The sequence below is a fragment of the Perca fluviatilis genome, chromosome 8 (genome assembly GCF_010015445.1).
Source record: "Perca fluviatilis chromosome 8, GENO_Pfluv_1.0, whole genome shotgun sequence".
Lineage (NCBI taxonomy): Eukaryota > Metazoa > Chordata > Actinopteri > Perciformes > Percidae > Perca > Perca fluviatilis.
In genome coordinates this window covers 912,843-928,180 of record NC_053119.1, presented here as the reverse complement: position 1 = coordinate 928,180, position 15,338 = coordinate 912,843, and the positions used below count along the sequence as shown (strand labels likewise).

Below are 15,338 nucleotides of genomic sequence, written 5' to 3'. Positions count from 1 at the left end.
GAATATGGGAGCTTTAAATAAACTATAAGCTTAGCATCAAAATGTGTGCAGTGTTAAAGGAACATGCCGACTTATTGGGACTTCAGCTTATTCACTGTATTCCCCAGAGTTAGATAACTACTCTCTGCTCCTCACCACGTGGCTTCTCAGGTGCTGCGAGCATATCACTCCGCCCAAGTAGCAGAGAGTAGCAGTGCTTCGCCTTCTGAGAATATAGTTCCCAGTGTGTATACGGTTAGAAGACGGCTGTGTCTCATGTGACCTTGTTATTTGTACACTGTTGAGGGTAGATGTAGATGAGTAGTCTTGAGCAGGTGTAGACACTCAGAATGAGTCAAAGATGATGTAGAAAAGATGGATGGATTTTATTCTGACTTTCCCCAATTAAGGCCCACAGGCAAAATCGTGCAATAAAAATTAACAAAACAATTAAGGAAAACAGAAAAATATATACTTTCAAGGAAATAAAATAAATTGGGAGTCAAAACAATAAGATAATTATAAATATACAACTGTTCACTAATTGGACCTTAACCCTTGTGTGGTCTTGGTCCCAGTACCCGAAGACACAGTATTCTTTACTTTGTTGAGATGCAAAACGTTTTTGTAAAGTAATATAATTTATTTTAACCACATTAAATTAAGTACAAATGTGCAAAAATAAGGTTTATTAATTGTTTAAAGAATTTAAAAAAAAATAATGTTGGATGGGAAGGAAATCAAGTACAAATCACCACTCTGAGGACCTCCAGCAGACTTAGGTCCGACTCCCTCAGGTGTACCTCAACAAATCCTACTGCTAGGCTATATAGCCTGAAGCCCCGCCCCTCAAATTGGAACATACCAACACAATACTAGGCAGGGGTGGCTCAGGTGAATAGACCGTAACGGCTCCATACAGCCAACATTAATATATCTAAGATGCTAGACATTTACAGCATGTAATTTATATAATTGACATTCCAATTAGCCACAGCCACAATACATCTTGTTGGCTGTAAATTGTAATACCTAAAATGCCGGTTAACTTCCTGTTACCCCGGAGGTCCTAGACTCATTTAAACCCAAGGATCGCGGCAAACTTTCCCTTAGAACAAAGAGAGCACATGCTGGTAAGACAAAAATCATGTTACCCTCTACTAGCTTTTAAACTCAATAAACAAACACTAGTTAACAAAGACAGAAGTGTTGCATGGTTATCATAACTGGTGATGTTTGTGACAGTCTGTACGGTTTTAAACAATAGACAATGATGTATAGATGAATGTAGCTATAGCAAATTACTATTAGATGTTAAATATGTGCACAAAACTACGGGATTACTGTGGGGAATTTGATGAATGGCTAGTTTAACAGAGGTTTCGAAACCAGTATAAGTAACAGAACATATTGACACGTCAAACAAACATATACAGGCAACCTCTTCACTCAGTCTTTGAGATATCAAATAGGTGTGAACATGTTGGTGTTATTTTGTCACTTATTGGGAGCAGTAGGCTAGATGGAGTCAGTTACCTCCAGGATCTGTGCTAAGCTAGGCTAGATGGAGCCGGTTACCTCCAGGATCTGTGCTAAGCTAGGCTAGATGGAGCCGGTTACCTCCAGGATCTGTGCTAAGCTAGGCTAGATGGAGCCGGTTACCTCCAGGATCTGTGCTAAGCTAGGCTAGATGGAGCCAGTTACCTCCAGGATCTGTGCTAAGCTAGGCTAGATGGAGCCGGTTACCTCCAGGATCTGTGCTAAGCTAGACTAGCGGTGTGTGTATGTATGGACTTATCTAACTCTGGGGGGTACCGGGGATAAGACAAAGTCCCAATAAGTCGGCATGTTCCTTAGATTTAGGTCACAATAGTCTATATCGACAACGTTCCACTTCCGGGATTGCTCGGCGGGGGGGGGTTTCTGTTTTCTTCTTTGTGTCTGGTGGTTTTTTTTTTTTTTTTTTTTTTGTTTTGTTTTTTAAACGTTTTTTTTGGGGTTGGGTTAAAATAAAAAAAATTTCAAAACATATGAAGAAGAAAAAAAAAAAAAAATAAATAATTTATTTAAAAAAATTTTTTTTTTTCACGACAAAACTACTTTCAAAGTTTTTTCCTGAGGCTATTTTGCAGAGGCATTGTTATCAGTGTTAAGGAGCAGCGCTGCACTAAAGACATTGAGTTGCTAGCGGTTAGCACGTTGTCATATTACCTGCCGAGGGAGTTCTCACACATTATTGCGATAACGGTCTACTAATTCTAATATTTTGTTGCACAACCTTTAGAGCCAATCACTGCAATCAAACGTTTTCTGTAGCTCTCAGTGAGACTTGTGCACCTGTTAACAGGTAGTTTGGCCCACTCTTCCTGAGCAAACTGCTCCAGCTGTCTCAGGTTTGATGGGTGCCTTCTCCAGACTTCAGCTCTTTCCATAGATGTTCGATAGGATTCAGATCAGGACTCATAGAAGGCCACTTCAGAATAGTCCAGTGTTTTGTTCTTATGCATTCTCGGGTGCTTTTAGCTGTGTGTTTTGGGTCATTATCCTGTTGGAGGACCCATGACCTGCCACTGAGACCGAGCTTTCTGACACTGGGCAGTACGATAGTCTTGAGATTTCATTGAGCCCTGCACAGATTCAAGGCACCCTGTGCCAGGCGCAGCAAAGCAGCCCGAAATCCTAACCAAGCCTCCTCCATGTTTCACTGTAGGTATGGTTATTTTCTTTGAAAGCTTAATTTTTTCGTCTGTGAATATAGAGCTGATGTGACTTGCCAAAAAGCTCCAGTTTTGACTCATCTGTCCAAAGGGCATTCTCCCAGAAGGATTGTGGCTTGTCAATATGCATTTTAGCAAATTCCAGTCTGGCTTTTTATGAGTCCTCCTGGGTCTTCTTCCATGGAGCCCACTTTCGCTCAAAAAGCGACGGATGGTGCCATCAGAAACTGACGTACCTTCACCTTGGAGTTCAGCTTGCATCTCTTTGGCAGTTATCCTTGGTTCTTTTTCTACCATTCACACTATCCTTCTGTTCAATCTGGGGTCGATTTTCCTCTTGCGGCTGCGCCCAGGGAGGCTGGCTACAGTTCCATGGACCTTAAACTTCTTAATAATATTTGCAACTGTTGTCACAGGAACATCAAGCTGCTTGGAGATGGTCTTGTAGCCTTTACCTTTACCATGCTTGTCTATTATTTTCTTTCTGATCTCCTCAGACAACTCTCTCCTTTGCTTTCTCTGGTCCATGTTGCACACAATGATACCAAACAGCACAGTGACTACTTTTCTCCATTTAAATAGGCTGAATGACCGATTACAAGATTGGAGACGTGTGTGATACTAATTAAAGAAACTAATTAGTTTGAAAAATCACTATGATCCAGTTATTTATTATCTTTTCTAAGGTGTACCAACAAATGTGTCCAGGCCATTTTAGAATATCTTTGTAGAATAAGCAATAATTCATCTCTATTCACAGTTTCTTTGCTTTATTCTATGACATACCAAAGGCATGCAAGTATACATGATAAAATAGCTTTCAATTTCATCACTTTTCAGGAGGAATGAAGCATTATTTCAATGAGCTGTAAGGGTAACAACAAATTTGAGCACGTCTGTATATGTGAGCTCCTACACACTGTTGTGTCACAGCTGCAGACATCGCACCCACAGTCCCTCTCTGGACACATATGATTTTCCACTTATCTTACTTGTAATAATCAACCTATAATCACTCTTTGAATTAGTATACACATAATACTCTTTGTTATATATTTTTCCTTAACAATCGTTCATAATCATTTCTTTAAATTTGTTATACATGTTGCGTGCGTCGCATTAGAATCACTGTCTTCCTTTCACTTATTACTCATTGTGTATTTCATCATCTACATAGGCGAAAAGTCCCCAATCTTCCTAGGTAGAGACCTGTGAGGGAAAGTCCCTTATTTTCCTTCTTTTTACACTTTAGGAGGCGATACCTTGTTGACTTTGACGTGGATATAAACTACTTGACTTCACGTATATATTAGGGGACCACTAAGGGATATACAGAGACTTCTACAGTATTAGGGACCACTAAGGTCTATATAAAAGAGACTTCAGATACAGTATTAGGGGACCACTAAGGTCTATATAAAAGAGACTTCAGATACAGTATTAGGGGACCACTAAGGTCTATATAAAAGAGACTTCAGATACAGTATTAGGGGACCACTAAGATCTATATAAAAGAGACTTCAGATACAGCATTAGGGGACCACTAAGGTCTATATAAAAGAGACTTCAGATACAGTATTAGGGGACCACTAAGATCTATATAAAAGAGACTTCAGATACAGTATTAGGGGACCACTAAGATCTATATAAAAGAGACTTCAGATACAGTATTAGGGGACACTAAGGTCTATATAAAAGAGACTTCAGATACAGTATTAGGGGCCCACTAAGACCTATATAAAAGAGACTTCAGATACAGTATTAGGGGACCACTAAGGTCTATATAAAAAGAGACTTCAGATACAGTATTAGGGGACCACTAAGGTCTATATAAAAGAGACTTCAGATACAGTATTAGGGGACCACTGAGGTCTATATAAAAGAGACTTCAGATACAGTATTAGGGGACCACTCGGGGGCCTATATAAAGAGACTTCAGATACAGTATTAGGGGACCACTAAGGTCTATATTAAAGAGACTTCAGATACAGTATTAGGGACCCACTAAGGTCTATATAAAAGAGACTTCAGATACAGTATTAGGGGACCACTAAGGCCTATATAAAAGAGACTTCAGATACAGTATTAGGGGACCACTAAGGTCTATATAAAAGAGACTTCAGATACAGTATTAGGGGACCACTAAGGCCTATATAAAAGAGACTTCAGATACAGTATTAGGGGACCACTGAGGCCTATATAAAAGAGACTTCAGATACAGTATTAGGGGACCACTAAGGCCTATATAAAAGAGACTTCAGATACAGTATTAGGGGACCATTAAGGTCTATATAAAAGAGACTTCAGATACAGTATTAGGGGACCACTAAGGCCTATATAAAAGAGACTTCAGATACAGTATTAGGGGACCATTAAGGTCTATATAAAAGAGACTTCAGATACAGTATTAGGGGACCACTAAGGTCTATATAAAAGAGACTTCAGATACAGTATTAGGGGACCACAAAGGTCTATATAAAAGAGACTTCAGATACAGTATTAGGGGACCACTAAGGTCTATATAAAAGAGACTTCAGATACAGTATTAGGGGACCACTAAGGTCTATATAAAAGAGACTTCAGATACAGTATTAGGGGACCACTAAGGTCTATATAAAAGAGACTTCAGATACAGTATTAGGGGACCACTAAGGTCTATATAAAAGAGACTTCAGATACAGTATTAGGGGACCACTAAGGTCTATATAAAAGAGACTTCAGATACAGTATTAGGGGACCACAAAGGCCTATATAAAAGCATCCAAAGGGCACCATGCCAGCATTTGCATCAAATGGCAAACACTTTTTTCAAAATAGTAAATTTTTGGATATATAGTATATACATATATACAAAAATCGTGCGACATGAAAAGATTTTGTGTGTAAGCAGTTGAAAAAAACTGTAATGTGTATTTGTGTTATTCTGATGTGTGTACATATTTTTTCTTTTGAGCTGCTGTAGCACTGGAATATCCCCAGTGTGGGATTAATAAAGTCTATCTGATGTTATTGTGTCTGGCACTTAGCAACACTTCAGTCAAACTGTAATTATAAAGTTACACCCTGCACCTGACTCACCTCAGGCAAACCAGGAAATAGGATGTGGCCATGCCTCATTGAAACGAAACAAACACACTGAGAGGGACGATAACATTCACCTTTAGTTCAAAATCGAGAGAGGACATTTACAGGAGGGAATACTGGGAATACTAGAAATACTACAATACTGGGAATACTAGAATACTACAACTTCAGCTGCTGACTCAACAAACTGAACGAGGCTTTTACAAGAACAAAGACTCAAGGTGAAAGTACGTTTCAGGGAACAGTGAGTGGCTGAGCTGTCTGTCTGCTGTGTTTTCTACTTCATTCAGAGACTAAATGGCTTCAAAATTAGAGGAAGATCTCTGCTGTCCAATCTGCCAAGACATCTTTAGATGTCCTGTCTTCCTGTCGTGTACCCACAGCTTCTGTAAACACTGTTTGCAGAGCTGGTGGAGAGAGAAACAAGCACGTGAGTGTCCATTTTGTAAGAAAATATCTCAGAAATTAAATCCACCTTTAAATCGGGTGTTAAAGAACCTGTGTGAGAGTTTCTTACTGGAGAGAGATCAGAGAGCTTCAGAGGCTCGCTGCAGTCCGCACTCTAAGAAACACAAACTCTTCTGTCTGGACCATCAGCAGCCGGTGTGCTACGCCTGCAGAGATTCAGAAGAACACACCAACCACAGATTCAAACCCATCGATGAAGCTGCACGACAACACAGGAAGGACCTTCAGGAAACTCTGAAGCCCTTAAAGGAGAAGTTAAGGGTTTTTGAACAAGTTAAAGTGAAGTGTGATCAAACAGCAAATCACATAAAGCTCCAGGCCCGACGCACAGAGATGCAGATTAAGGATCAGTTTAAAAAGCTTCGCCGGTTTCTAGACGAGGAAGAGGAGGCCAGGATGGCTGCACTGAGGGAGGAAGAGGAGCAGAAGAGTCAGAGGATGAAGGAGAAGATGGAGGCTCTGAGCAGAGAGATAGCAGCTCTTTCAGACACAGTCAGAGCCACAGAGGAGCAGCTGAGAGCCGAAGACGTCTCATTCCTGATCAACTACAAGGCTGCAGTGGAAAGAGTCCAGCAGAGCCCCCTGCTGGATGATCCACAGCTGCTCCCAGGAGCTCTGATAGACGAGGCCAAACACCTGGGCAACCTGAGCTTCAACATCTGGAACAAGATGAAAGACATGGTCTTCTACACTTCTATAATTCTGGATCCAAACACTGCTCATCCATGCCTGACCCTGTCTAAAGATCTGACCGGTGTTAGACGAGGAGAGAAACAGCAGCTTCTTGATAATCCAGAGAGGTTTGATGGTCCCTTCTCTGTCCTGGGCTCTGAGGGCTTTAACTCAGGGACTCACAGCTGGGATGTTGAGGTTGGAGACAGTACGTACTGGGAATTGGGTGTGTTAGCAGAGTCTGCCCAAAGGAAGGGAAACATACGGTCTGGGCTATGGACAATATGGTTCTTTATAGGTAAATACAGAGCTCTCTCCCCTTCAGCTCCAGACACTTATCTCCCGCTACAGAAGCAGCTCCAGAGGATCAGAGTGACTCTAGACTGGAAGAGACGCTATCTGTCTTTTTCTGATCCTCATACGAACACACTCATACACACCTTCACCTTTACACCTATTTTCATGCTCACTGAAAAGGTTTTTCCATACATAAGAGCTGAGTGTAAACTTCCACTAAGGATTTTACCAGTGAACGACTCTGTGACTGTGGTTAAACCGTTAAGTTAGGTTAGAGATGCTACTTCTGATCTTGCTAGCTTTTGAACATTACCAACCCTGCCTTAGACTTAAAGGTCCCATGACATGGTGCTCTTTGGATGCTTTTATATAGGCCTTAGTGGTCCCCTAATACTGTATCTGAAGTCTCTTTTATATAGACCTTAGTGGTCCCCTAATACTGTATCTGAAGTCTATTTTATATAGGCCTTAGTGGTCCCCTAATACTGTATCTGAAGTCTATTTTATATAGGCCTTAGTGGTCCCCTAATACTGTATCTGAAGTCTCTTTTATATAGACCTTAGTGGTCCCCTAATACTGTATCTGAAGTCTCTTTTATATAGACCTTAGTGGTCCCCTAATACTGTATCTGAAGTCTTTTTTATATAGACCTTAGTGGTCCCCTAATACTGTATCTGAAGTCTCTATGGTGTCCAGAGAGGGCAGACCAAAACAGAGCTATCCCTCTTCACCAGTCTGTTTAGCCTTTTCCTGTCCCTCTTTGTGCTCCCAGCTCCCCAGCGGTAGAGGGACTGTGGGTGCAATGTCTGCAGCTGTGACACAACAGTGTGTAGGAGCTCACATGCAGCTGTAGCATCATGTCATGGGACCTTTAATGCAACATCATAATGTAACACTGCTAGCTGTTTCTGCAATATGAGCCATCACTGGACAGTATTCTGCACTATGCATATTTATTCATCTCTGTTACCTTCAACTGTGCAATATGTCATTTCTATTAATCCGCACCTTACTCATCTGTATATCTGTGTTTATATACTGTCTGTTTATATAAGAGTGTTTATTGTGTAAATGTGTTTTTTTATTATTATAACTAATTCTATTTTTTTTCTATTTCTTATACTTTATGTATATTTTTTCTCCTATGTCTACTTACAGTTTTTTCCAACTGCTTGCACACGTTTTCAAAACTATGTCTCCTTTATTCAAAACTCTACACACAGTTCCCAAAAATGCACACACAAAATGCAAAATGCCTCACATCTCCTTCAAAATAAAACACTGCATTCAAAATACAATAAACATATCTCAAAATGAAGCATTTGCATCAAATGGAAAACACTTTCGAAATAGTAAATTTTTGGATGTTAAATATATTAAAACATTCTGTGAGATGAAAAGATTTTGTGTGTAAGCAGTTGAAAAAAACTAATGTGTATTTGTGTTATTCTGATGTGTGTACATATTTTTTTTGGGAACACTTTACAATAAGGGTACATTAATTAGCATTAGTTAATGCATTAATAAGCATTATCAATAAATAAATTGTGTAATAAACATTTATTAACAATGTTCATGGTTGCTCATGCTAAGGTATTAATTGATGCATTATTTACCATTAGTTGATGCCTTAATTAGTATTAGTTAATGCATTAATAAGGATTAACTAACCATTAATAAGGGTTGAATAAATTGACTAATAAACATTTATTAACAATGCTCATGTTAAATAAGATATTAAGTGATACATCATTTACCATTAGTTGATGCCTTAACTAACTGTTAATTGTACTAAAAAGCCTAAAGTGGAAATAAAAGCTAACTAAAGTGTCTAAGTAAACCCTTAGTTGATGTTGATGAAGGTTTTTCCAAATATTACTTGGTGGTTGATAGATGTTTGATAGCATGTATGTCTTAAGGTTCACGGCCAAGCCATGTCATTATGAGAAATCTTTTTTTGTTTACTTACATGTTATGGTTGTCCACATACCTTTGTCCACTATATTTGTCTACTTTTGGTAGAGGGTGAGATCAGGGAAAAGACTCCACAGTCTCCATGCAGAGGTTTGCTTCTTCCTTTGTCTTTATGTAGACATTAACATAAAGCCCAACCTATATAAATTATTGTGCATGCTATATTAGCATTACGTAACCTTAAATTGTCACTTAATTAATGTGTAACAATACTGAATAAGCCTTAATAAACCATCAATAAACAGTTATTAATGCTCTTTGGTAGACTTATTGTAAAATTGAGAACATATACACCTTAACTAACACTTAATTAATGTGTAACAATACTGAATAATCCTTACCCAACCATCAATAAACAGCTATTAATGCTCTTTGGTAGACTTATTGTAAAGTAGAGAACATATACACCTTAACTAACACTTAATGAATGTGTAACAATACTGAATAAGCCATAATAAACCATCAATAAACAGTTATTAATGTTCTTTGGTAGACTTATTGTAAAGTAGAGAACATGTGCACCTTAACTAACACTTAATGTGTAAAAATACTGAATATGCCTTACCCAACCATCAATACACAGTTATTAATGCTCTTTGGTAGACTTATTGTAAAGTAGAGAACATATGCACCTTAACTAACAATTAATGTGTAAAAATACTGAATAAGCCTTAATAAACCATCAATAAACAGTTATTAATGTTCTTTGGTAGACTTATTGTAAAGTAGAGAACATATGCACCTTAACTAACACTTAATTAATGTGTAACAATACTGAATAATCCTTACTAAACCATCACTTAACAGTTATTAATGCTCTTTGGTAGACTTATTGTAAAGTAGAGAACATATACACCTTAACTAACACTTAATTAATGTGTAACAATACTGAATAATCCTTACTAAACCATCACTTAACAGTTATTAATGTTCTTTGGTAGACTTATTATAAAGTAGAGAACATATACACCTTAACTAACACTTAATTAATGTGTAACAATACTGAATATGCCTTACCCAACCATCAATAAACAGTTATTAATGCTCTTTGGTAGACTTATTGTAAAGTAGAGAACATATACACCTAACTAACACTTAATGAATGTGTAACAATACTGAATAAGCCTTAATAAACCATCAATAAACAGTTATTAATGTTCTTTGGTAGACTTATTGTAAAGTAGAGAACATATGCACCTTAACTAACACTTAATTAATGTGTAACAATACTGAATAATCCTTACTAAACCATCACTTAACAGTTATTAATGCTCTTTGGTAGACTTATTGTAAAGTAGAGAACATATGCACCTTAACTAACACTTAATTACGTATTTAACAATACTGAATAAGCCTTAATAAACCATCAATAAACAGTTATTAATGTTCTTTGGTAGACTTATTGTAAAGTAGTGAACATATGCACCTTAAATAACACTTAATTAATGTGTAACAATACTGAATAAGCCTTAATAAACCATACTTAAACAGTTATTAATTCTCTTTGGTAGACTTATTGTAAAGTTGAGAACATATGAACCTTAACTAACACTTAATTTAGTATTTAACAATACTGAACAAGCCTGACTAAACCATAACTAAACAGTTATTAATGCTCTTTGGTAGACTTATTATAAAGTAGAGAACATATACACCTTAACTAACACTTAATTAATGTGTAACAATACTGAATAAGCCTTACATAACCATCAATAAACAGTTATTAATGCTCTTTGGTAGACTTATTGTAAAGTAGAGAACATGTGCACCTTAACTAACACTTAATTAATGTGTAACAATACTGAATAATCCTTACCCAACCATCAATACACAGTTATTAATGCTCTTTGGTAGACTTATTGTAAAGTTGAGAACATATATACCTTAACTAACACTTAATTAATGTGTAACAATACTGAATAAGCCTTACCCAACCATCAATACACAGTTATTAATGCTCTTTGGTAGACTTATTGTAAAGTAGAGAACATATGCACCTTAACTAACACTTAATTAATGTGTAACAATACTGAATAAGCCTTACTAAACCATAACTAAACAGATATTAATGTTCTTTGGCAGACTTATTGTAACGTAGAGAACATATGCACCTTAACTAACACTTAATTAAGTATTTAACAATACTGAATAAGCCTTACTAAACCATAACTAAACAGTTATTAATGCTCTTTGGTAAACTTATTGTAGAGAACATATGCACCACTAAGGCATATATAAAAGAGACTTCAGATACAGTATTAGGGGACCACTAAGGTCTATATAACAGAGACTTCAGATACAGTATTAGGGGACCACTAAGGTCTATATAAAAGACACTTCAGATACAGTATTAGGGGACCACTAAGGCTATATAAAGAGAATTCAGATACAGTATAAGGGGACCCCTAGGTTATATAACAGACATCAGATACACAGTATTAGGGATGCTTTTGGTAGACTTATTGTAAAGTAGAGAAATATGCACCTTAACTAACACTTAATTAATGTGTAACAATACTGAATAAGCCTTATCCAAACCAAACAGATATTAATGTTCTTTGGCAGACTTATTGTAACGAGAGAACATATGCACCTTAACTAACACTTAATTAAGTATTTAACAATACTGAATAAGCTTAAAACCATAACTAAAACAGTTATTAATGCCTTTGGTAACCTATGTAGAGAACATATGCACCACTAAGGCATATATAAAAAGAGACTTCAGATACAGTATTAGGGGACCACTAAGGTCTATATAAAAGAGACTTCAGAACAGTAAGAACAACAATAAGAGAAAGTATTAGGGACCACAATATATGTAATATTAGGGACACTAAGGTCTATATAACAGAGCTTCAGATACAGTATTAGGGGACCACTAAGGCCTTATAAAAGAGACTTCAGATACAGTATTAGGGGCCCAGCTATATAACAGAGCTTAGTACAGTATTAGGGGACCACTAAGTCTATATAAAGACACTTCAGATACAGTATTAGGGGACCACTAAGGTCTATATAAAAGAGAATTCAGATACAGTATTAGGGGACCACTAAGGCCTATATAAAAGAGACTTCAGATACAGTATTAGGGGACCACTAAGGTCATATAACAGAGACTTCAGATACAGTATTAGGACCACTAAGGTCTATATAACAGAGACTTCAGATACAGATTAGGGACCACTAAGGTTATATAAAACACCATATTAGGGGACCCTGGTTATATAAGCGATACAGTATTAGGGGACCACTAAGGTCTATATAAAGAGACTTCAGATACAGTATTAGGGGACCACTAAGGCCTATATAAAAGAGACTTCAGATACAGTATTAGGGGACCACTAAGGTCTATATAAAAGAGACTTCACATACAGTATTAGGGGACCACTAAGGCCTATATAAAAGAGACTTCAGATACAGTATTAGGGGACCACTAAGGCCTATATAAAAGCATCCAAAGAGCACCATGTCATGGGACCTTTAATGCAACATCATAATGTAACACTGCTAGCTTTTTCTGCAACATGAGCCATCACGGGACAATATTCTGCACTATGCATATTTATGTATTAATCTCTGTTACTTTCAACTGTGCAATATGTCATCTCTATTCATCTGCACCTTACTCGTATATCTGTGTATATGTTTGTTTTATTACTATTATTATAATTCAATGTTTTCTATTTCTTCTACTTTATGTATATTTTTTTCTCCTATGTCTACTTACAGTGTTTTCCAACTGCTTACACACATTTTCAAAACTGTCTTATTTTTTCAAAACTCCACACACAATTCACAACAATGCACACACAAATGCAAGATGCCTCACATATCCTTCAAAATAAAACACTGCATTCAAAATACAATAAACACATCTCAAAATGAAGCATTTGCATCAAATGGCAAACAATTTTTTGCAAAATAGTAAATTTTTGGACATGTGACATGAAAGGATTTTGTGTGTAAGCAGTTGAAAAAAACTGTAATGTGTATTTGTGTTATTCTGATGTGTGTACATATTTTTTCTTTTGAGCTGCTGTAGCACTGGAATATCCCCAGTGTGGGATTAATAAAGTCTATCTTATCTGATGTTATTGTGTCTGGCGCTTAGCAACACTTCAGTCAAACTGTAATTATAAAGTTACACCCTGCACCTGACTCGCCTCAGGCAAACCAGGAAATGAGATGTGGCCATGCCTCACTGAGACGACACAAACACACTGAGAGACGGACGATAACATTCACCTTCACCTTACAGGAGGGAATACTGGGAATACTGTAAATACTAGAATACTAGAATACTACAACCTTGACCAGCTGCTGACTCAACAAACTGAACGAGGCTTTTACAAGAACAAAGACTCAAGGTGAAAGTACATTTCAGGGAACAGGGAGTGGCTGAGCTGTCTATCTGCTGTGTTTTCTACTTCACTCAGAGACTAAATGGCATCCAGATTAGAGGAAGATCTCCGCTGTACAATCTGCAGGTATATCTTTAGAAGTCCTGTCTACCTGTCATGTAACCACAGCTTCTGTGAAGTCTGTCTGCAGAGCTGCTGGACAGAGAAACAAGCACGTGAGTGTCCAGTTTGTAAGAAGTCATCTTCAAAGTCAAAACCAAACCGGGTGTTAAGGAACCGTTGTGAGGCCTACGTATTGGAGAGAGATCAGAGAGCTTCAGAAACTGCACGACAACCCAAGAAGGAACTTCAGGAAACTCTGAAGCCCATAAAAGAGAAGTTAAAGGTTTTTGAACAAGTTAAAGTGATGTTTGATCAAACAGCTAAACACCTGAAGGTCCAGGCCCGACGCACAGAGAAGCAGATTAAGGATCAGTTTAAGAAGCTTCGCCGGTTTCTAGATGAGGAAGAGAAGGCCAGGATGGCTGCACTGAGGGAGGAAGAGGAGCAGAAGAGTCAGAGGATGAAGGAGAAGATTGAGGCTCTGAGCAGAGATATAGCAGCTCTTTCAGACACAGTCAGAGCCACAGAGGAGCAGCTGAGAGATGAAGACGTCTCATTCCTGATCAACTACAAGGCTGCAGTGGAAAGAGTCCAGCAGTGCCCCCTGCTGGATGAGCCACAGCTGCTCTCAGGAGCTCTGATAGACGAGGCCAAACACCTGGGCAACCTGAGCTTCAACATCTGGAACAAGATGAAGGACTTGGTCTCCTACACTCCTGTGATTCTGGACCCAAACACTGCTCATCCTGAACTCATCCTGTCTGAAGATCTGACCAGTGTAGAAGAAGGAGAGAAACAACCTCTTCCTGATAATCCAGAGAGGTTTAATGACCGCTGCTCTGTCCTGGGCTCTGAGGGCTTTGACTCAGGGACTCACAGCTGGGATGTCGAGGTTGGAGACATTACAGGCTGGGAATTGGGTGTGTTAACAGAGTCTGTCCAGAGGAAGGGACCTATACGGTCTGGGCTATGGACAATATGGTTCTGTAAAGGTAAATATAGAGCTGTCTCCCCGTCACATCAACCCACTGATCTCAAAGTGCAGCCGAAGCTCCAGAAGATCAGAGTGACTCTGGACTGGAACAGTAAAGAATTGGCGTTCTCTGATCCTGATACTAACACACACATACACACTTTCACAAACACTTTCAGTGAGAAGATGTTTCCATACTATAAAACACGGAACAATCTCCCACTGAAGATTTTACCAGTGAACCTCTCTGTGAGCGCAGAATAGGGTTGGGTACCGAAATGCGATGCCAATTGTCCACCGGTTCTGATGTAAACGGTAGTAATGAGACCGAATAAGAACGAAAATTTCGCTCAATGGTGTTTTAAGCCTCCAACGTCGCCTTCCAGGCAGCTAACCCTCACCTTAACCCTAAACATAACCATTGAAGGCAACGTTGGGGGCTAAAAACACCAAACACGGAAAATTTCGGTGCCTCATTTTGGTGCCTGACTTTTTTTTTTTAGAAGCATCGCTGCACGGGACGCTACGTTACCGTTAGCTCGTAGCTGGATTAAACCCAACGGTTAAAATGCTGACAGCTAACATTAAGAGGTGTAAAGTGTGACTGTATTTCCCTGTAGAGGATTCCAACACCGAGACATAACGGTCTGACTGCAGCTGCCGACATCGGAAAAACAACACAGACGGTGCGTTCAGTTGAAACCCGC

At 38.4% G+C, this 15,338-nt stretch overlaps 1 protein-coding gene across 1 annotated transcript in view; it reads left to right on the top strand.

Annotated features, from left to right (window-relative positions):
• Positions 1 to 15,338, top strand: part of glsl (glutaminase like) — a 68,639-nt gene that overhangs the window by 7,164 nt on the left and 46,137 nt on the right. The window lies entirely within an intron of this gene.